Here is a 7,291-nt window from a genome sequence, read left to right as displayed (position 1 = left end):
TTTACACTTAGGTGTTAATACTTATGGACACACTCATATGTCCTTTCTTCGTCAGAAATTCCTGTGTCAGTGTTCTACAAGGTGTCTGTGGCCTTAGGTTCTTAGAGAGAATGTCAGATAGGTTGAGCTTTTCCCCTCACTCCTAAGGATTGAAGTCATAATTAAGTAAGAACCAACATTACAGCTTGAAATCACTTTTCTCGATGTGAATACAACTTATGAAATCCAACCATTATTCTTTTCTATAATGTGCTATTACAGTAGAAGAGGGGCTACTCAGCCAATAAGATGAGATTAAAAACAAGAAGAACAAAGAACAGAGTGCATAGAGCATGTGTCCAGAGTAATCAAGACTAACTTTTGAACCTCTCCAACTCTGCTCCTTTCTAGTTGAGTGACCTTGGGCAAGTGACCCAGCCTATCTCATCATCTAAGTAAGGAGGATAATGAGGTGTCTGTTTTATCATTCAGCTGCATGTGAACTTCTCAGTACAGTGTCTGGTATGTAGGAAACTTTCAATTTTTTTATTCATGCTGTATTAACTTTAATTAAGTACTAAGATCTCTCTAACATGTCTAGAGACCATTTCAGCCACTGCTCTGTTTGGCCATCAGTTTTGTCTCTCTTTAGCAATGGCGAGGTGGACACCCTTTCGTTGGGGAAGAGAAATCCATGGTTTGTTGCCCTTGTCAAAAACAAAAATGTTCGAGAGCTGGGTGGCAAAGCTGTTTCCATTGGCATCTTTCACATTCACCATATCAAAAGATCTAGAATGTTTCTCTCTGTTCATGATCGCACCAATTCTTCCCAAGGTAGCATCTCCAGTCACAGGATACCAGTGTCAACAAGCTGCCAGTGTTCAACTTGATGCATCTGTAATCTTGCCAGTCTCCAAATCAATTTGAATGGTGTCATTTACCTTGATGAGTGGATCCGAGTAGCAGATGGTGTGAGCATCATGAATCACCAGATGACGGATTCCTTTTGTGACCACAGATATTTTTCTCACTTTGCACAGCTTGTACTTGGCCTCCTCAGGTGTGGTATGATGAACACCAGAGTGACCTTTGGTGTCATACAAGAGACAAAAATTCTTTTCAGTCTTATCAATGCTGATGACATTCATGAATCCAGCAGGATAGGTTATATCAGTTCAGACCTTGCCATTGATCTTAATGAACCACTGCATGCAAATCTTTCTTTTTTTCCAACTTTTATTTCAGTTCAGGGGTACATGTGCAGGATGTGCAGGTTTGTTACACAGTTAAACATGTGCCATGGTGATTTGCTGTACAGATCATCTCATCACCTAAGTATTAAGCTGGCGTCCATTAGCTATTCTTCCTGAAGCTCACCTTTCTCTCATCCTGCAACTTCCAACATGCTCCAGTGTGTGTCCATGTGTTCTCATAATTTAACTCCTACTTATAAGTGAGAACATGCAGTGTTTGATTTTCTGTTTCTGCATTAGTTTGCTGAGAATGATGGCTTCCAGTGCCATCCATGCCCCTGCAAAAGACATGATCTCATTCCTTTTTATGGCTGCATAGTATTCCATGGTGTATATGTACCATGTTTTCTTTATCCAGTCTATTATTGATGGGCATTTAGGTGGATTCCATGCCTTTACTATTGTGAATAGTCCTGCAATGAACATATGTGTTAATGTACCTTTATAATAGAATGATTCACATTCCTTTGGGTATATATCCAGTAATGGGATTGCTGCATCAAGTGGTATTTCTGCCTCTAGGTCTTTGAGGAATCGCGACACTGTCTTCCACAATGGTTGAACTAATTTACATTCCCACCAACAGTGTAAATGTGTTCCTTTTTCCCCACAACCTTGCCAGTATCTGTTGTTTTTTGACTTTTTAATTAGCCATTCCAACTGCTGTGAGATGGTATCTCATTGTGGTTTTGATTTGCATTTCTCTGATGATCAGTGATGTTGAGCTTTTTTTCATATGTTTGTTGGCCACATGTATGTCTTCTTTAGAGAAGTGTCTCTTCATGTCCTTTCCTCACTTTTTAATGGGGTTGTTTCTTTTTCTTGTAAATTTGTTTAAGTATTTTATTTTATTTTATAATACTTTAAGTTCCAGGGTACATGTGCACAATGTGCAGGTTTGTTACATATGTATACATGTGCCATGTTGGTTTGCTGCCCCCATTAACTCATCATTTACATTAGGTATTTCTCCTAATGCTAACCCTCTCCCACTCCCCCACCCCACAACAGGCCCCGGTGTGTAGTGTTCCCCATCCTGTGTCCAAGTGTTCTCGTTGTTCATTTCCCACCTGTGAGTGAGAACATGCAGTGTTTGGTTTTCTGTCCTTGTGACAGTTTGCTGAGAATGATGGTTTCCAGCTTTATCCATGTCCCTACAAAGGAAATAAACTCATCCTTTTTTTTTGGCTGCAGAGTATTCCATGGTGTATATATGCCATATTTTCTTTATCCAGTCTATCACTGATGGACATTTGGGTTGGTTCCAAGTCTTTGCTATTGTGAATAGTGCCACAATAAACATATGTGTGCATGTGTCTTTATAGTGGCATGATTTACAATCCTTTGGGTATATACCCATTAATGGGATCGCTGTGTCAAATGGTATTTCCAGTTCTAGATCCTTGAGGAATCGCCACACTGCCTTCCACAATGGTTGAACTAGTTTACAGTCCCACCAACAGTGTAAAAGCATTCCTATTTCTCCACATCCTCTCCAGAACCTGTTGTTTCCTGACTTTTTAATGGTCACCATTCTAACTGGTGTGAGATGGTATCTCATTGTGGTTTTGATTTGCATTTCTCTGATGGCCAGAGATGATGAGCATTTTTTCATTTGTCTGTTGGCTGCATAAATGTCTTCTTTTGAAAAGTGTCTGTTCATATCCTTTGCCCACTTTTTGATGGGGTTGTTTGATTCTTTATTGTAAATTTGTTTAAGTGCTTTGCAGATACTGGATATTAGCCCTTTGTCAGATGGGTAGATTGCAAAAATTTTCTCCCATTCTCTAGGTTGCCTGTTCACTCTGATGGTAGTTTCTTTTGCTGTGCAGAAGCTCTTTAGTTTAATTAGATCCCATTTTTCTATTTTGGCTTTTGTTGCTATTGCTTTTGGTGTTTTAGACATGAAATCCTTGCCCATGCCTATGTCCTGAATGGTATTGCCTAGGTTTTCTTCTAGGGTTTTTATAGTTTTAGGTCTAACATTTAAGTCTTTAATCCATCTTGAATTAATCTTTGTATAAGGTGTAAGGAAGGGATCCAGTTTCAGCTTTCTACATATGGCTGGCCAGTTTTCCCAGCACCATTTATTAAATAGGGAATCCTTCCCTCATTTCTTGTTTTTGTCCGGTTTGTCAAAGATCAGACGGTTGTAAATTTGTGGTGTTATTTCTGAGGGCTCTGTTCTGTTCCATTGGTCTATATCTCTGTTTTGGTACCAGTACCATGCTATTTTGGTTACTGCAGCCTTGTAGTATAGTTTGAAGCCAGGTAGCAGGATACCCCCAGCTTTGTTTTTTTTGCTTAGGATTGTCTTGGCAATGTGGGCCATTTTGGTTCCATATGAACTTTAAAGTAGTTTTTTCCAATTCTGTGAAGAAAGTCATTGGTAGTTTGGTGGGGATGGCATTGAATCTGTAGATTACCTTGGGCAGTATGGGCATTTTCATGATATTGATTCTTCCTATCCATGAGCCTGGAATGTTCTTCCATTTGTTTGTGTCCTCTTTTATTTCATTCCAGTGGTTTGTAGTTCTCCTTGAAGAGGTCCTACACATCCCTTGTAAGTTGGATTCCTAGGTATTTTATTCTCTTTGAAGCAATTGTGAATGGGAGTTCGCTCATGAGTTGGCTCTCTGTTTGTCTGTTATTGGTGTATAAGAATGCTTGTGATTTTTGCACATTGATTTTGTATCCTGAGACTTTGCTGAAGTTGCTTATCAGCTTAAGGAGATTTTGGGCTGAGATGATGGGGTTTTCTAAATATATAATCATGTCATCTGCAAACAGGGACAATTTGACTTCCTCTTTTCCTAATTGAATATCCTTTATTTCTTTCTCTTGCCTGATTGTCCTGGCCAGAACTTCCAACACCGTGTTGAATAGAAGTGGTGAGAGAGGGCATCCCTGTCTTGTGCCAGTTTTCAAAGGGAATGCTTCCAGTTTTTGCCCATTCAGTATGATACTGGCTGTGGGTTTGTCATAAATAGCTCTTATTATTTTGAGATATGTTCTATCAATAGATAGTTTATTGAGAGTTTTTAGCATGAAGGGCTGTTGAATTTTGTCGAAGGCCTTTTCTGCATCTATTGAGATAATCCTGTGGTTTTTGTCTTTGGTTCTGTTTATGTGATGGATTACGTTTACTCATTTGCATAAGTTGAACCAGACTTGCATGCCAGGTATGAAGCCAACTTGATCTTGGTGGATAAGCTTTTTGCTGTGCTGCTGGATTCGGTTTGCCAGTATTTTATTGTGGATTTTTGCATCAATGTTCATCAGGGATATTGGTCTAAAATTCTCTTTTTTTGTTGTGTCTCTGCCAGCGTTGGTATCAGGATGATGCTGGCCTCATAAAATGAGTTAGGTAGGATTCCCTCTTCTTCTACTGATTAGAATAGTTTCAGAAGGAATGGTACCAGCTCCTCCTTGTACCTCTGATAGAATTCGGCTGTGAATCCATCTGGTCCTGGACTTTTTTTGGTTGGTAGGCTATTAATTATTGCCTCAATTTCAGAGCCTGTTATTGGTCTCTTCAGCAATTCAACTTCTTCCTGGCTTAGTCTTGGGAGGGTGTATATGTCCAGCAATTTATCCATTTGTTCTAGATTTTCTGGTTTATTTGTGTAGAGGTGTTTACAGTATTCTCTGATGGTTGTTTGTATTTCTGTGGGATCGGTGGTGATATCCCCTTTATCATTTTTTTATTGTGTCTATTTGATTCTTCTCTTTTTTCTTCTTTATTAGTCTTGCTAGCAGTCTATCTATTTTGTTAATCTTTTCAAAAAACCAGCTCCTGTATTCATTGATTTTTGGAAGGGTTTTTTTTCTGTGTGTGTCTCTATCTCCTTCAGTTCTGCTCTGATCTTAGTTATTTCTTGCCTTCTGCTAGCTTTTGAATTTGTTTGCTCTTGCTTCTCTAGTTTTTTTAATTGTGAAGTTGGGTGTCGATTTTAGATCTTTTCTGCTTTCTGTTGTGGGCATTTAGTGCTATAAATTTCCCTCTACATACTGCTTTAAATGTATCCCAGAGATTCCGGTACGTTGTGTCTTTGTTCTCATTGTTTTCAAAGAACATCCTTTTTTCTGCCTTCATTTCTTTTTTTTTTTTTTTTTTTTTGACAGAGTCTCACTCTGTCACCCAGGCTGGAGTGCACTGGCACAATCTCTGCTCACTCACTGCAAGCTCTGCCTCCTGGGTTTACACCATTCTCCTGCCTCAGCCTCCCCAGTAGCTGGGAGTACACGCCCAGCTAATTGTTTTCGTATTTTCAGTAGAGACGGCGTTTCACTGTGTTAGCCAGGATGGTCTCGATCTCCCGACCTCGTGATCTGACTGCCTTGGCCTCCCAAAGTGCTGGGATTACAGGCATGAGCCACCATGCTCGCCCTCATTTCATTATTTACCCAGTAGTCATTCAGGAGCAGGTTATTCAGTTTCCATGTAGTTGTGCAATTTTGAGTGAGTTTCTTAATCCTGAGTTCTAATTTGATTGCACTGTGGTCTGAAAGACAGTTTGTTGTGATTTCTGTTCTTTTAAATTTGCTAAGGAGTGCTTTATTTCCAACTATATGGTCAATTTTGGAATAAGTGTGATGTGGTGCTGAGAAGAATGTATACTCTGTTGATTTGGGGTCGAGAGTTCTGTAGATGTTTATTAGGTCTGCTTGGTGTCGAGCTGAGTTCAAGTCCTAGATATTCTTGTTAACCTTCTGTCTTGTTGATCTGTCTAATACTGACAGTGGGGTGTTAAAGTATCCCATTATTATTGTGTGGGAATCTCAGTCTCCTTTTAGGTCTCTAAGGACTTGCTTTATGAATCTGGGTGCTCCTGTATTGGGTGCATATATATTTAGGATAGTTAGTACTTCTTGTTGAATTGATCCCTTTACCATTATGTAATGGCCTTCTTTGTCTCTTTTGTCCTTTGTTGGCTTAAAGTCTGTTTTATCGGAGACTAGGATTGCAACCCCTGCTTTTTTTTTGCTTTCCATTTTCTTGGTAGATCTTCCTCTATCACTTTATTTTGAGCCTATATGTGTCTCTGTATGTGAGATGGGTCTCTTGAATGCAGCACACTGATGTGTCTTGACTCTGTATCCAATTTGCCAATCTGTGTCTTTTAATTGGAGCATTGTCAGGGTATATGTAAGTCTCTTCCTTAGGAAAAGTGAGGACGGGGAGAGACTGTTTCAGCTTATGGGGACTAGTAAATGGACAAGAAGCAAACACACCAGTCAGTTTATCCAGAATCCCATGGTGGAGCTGCAACCAATGTCAGATGCTTCTTGGGACCATAAGCCATGGTTGCTGTAGGCATAGAAAGAGTCAATAAATGTTAACTACCATTATCTCTTTTTTTCCATTTATTTATTTACCAACTACTATTGGGTTTCTATTATATGTCAATTCCTTTGCTAGAAACTGGGGATTAAATGGTAAGCCAAAACAAACAGGTTCCTGCTCTTATGAAGCTTATTGTTGAGGAGGTGTGAAAGGCACAAATTAAATAACCACAAAATATACTGCATGTTTGTGGTTGTCATAAAGCAAGCTACGTGGAGCTATAACATATAACTGAGGGATTTGACCCCTTCTGGATCCCAAGGGGTCCGTGGAAGATGCTACTCATGTGCTGAGAAACTTTTTGGATTTTTGCCTTGTGATAGCTCTTCCTTTACCTTCAACATTAAAAAATAGTCACCATTGTTCCTGGAGTTAGGTACTATAGGTTCCAGCTGTTACATCTTAAAAATTAACTTGTACATGTTACAACAAAAGGATAAAAGAAATGAGTCATCTTCTTTTAAATTTCTATATCTCCCTCTAGTCAGAATTTACCTTTGCTATTTTCTAGTTTTCTATTTTTCCATTAGAGAATATAAACTATGCCACTGCCTTACAGTGCCTCGAATATTAAAAAGAGGTTGTTCTTGGATCTTATTGAGGTAGAGGATCAACAGGACTTATTTCTTAATTCCAACAGGATGAAGTGAAGAAACTGGCAAGAACCAGCAGATGGCAATGAAAGATATCCATAGCTGCCCTTATTGTCCAT

At 39.2% G+C, this 7,291-nt stretch overlaps 1 pseudogene; it reads right to left on the bottom strand.

Moving 5' to 3' along the window:
- Positions 1 to 588: 588 nt before the first annotated feature.
- LOC100975844 (small ribosomal subunit protein eS4, X isoform-like) lies at positions 589 to 6,538 on the bottom strand (annotated as a pseudogene).
- Positions 6,539 to 7,291: the final 753 nt, after the last annotated feature.

This window comes from Pan paniscus, chromosome 10, assembly GCF_029289425.2.
Source record: "Pan paniscus chromosome 10, NHGRI_mPanPan1-v2.0_pri, whole genome shotgun sequence".
NCBI classification, from domain to species: Eukaryota; Metazoa; Chordata; class Mammalia; order Primates; family Hominidae; genus Pan; species Pan paniscus.
The sequence above is the reverse complement of the archived record's forward strand: the minus strand, read 5'-3'. Positions and strand labels throughout refer to the sequence as shown.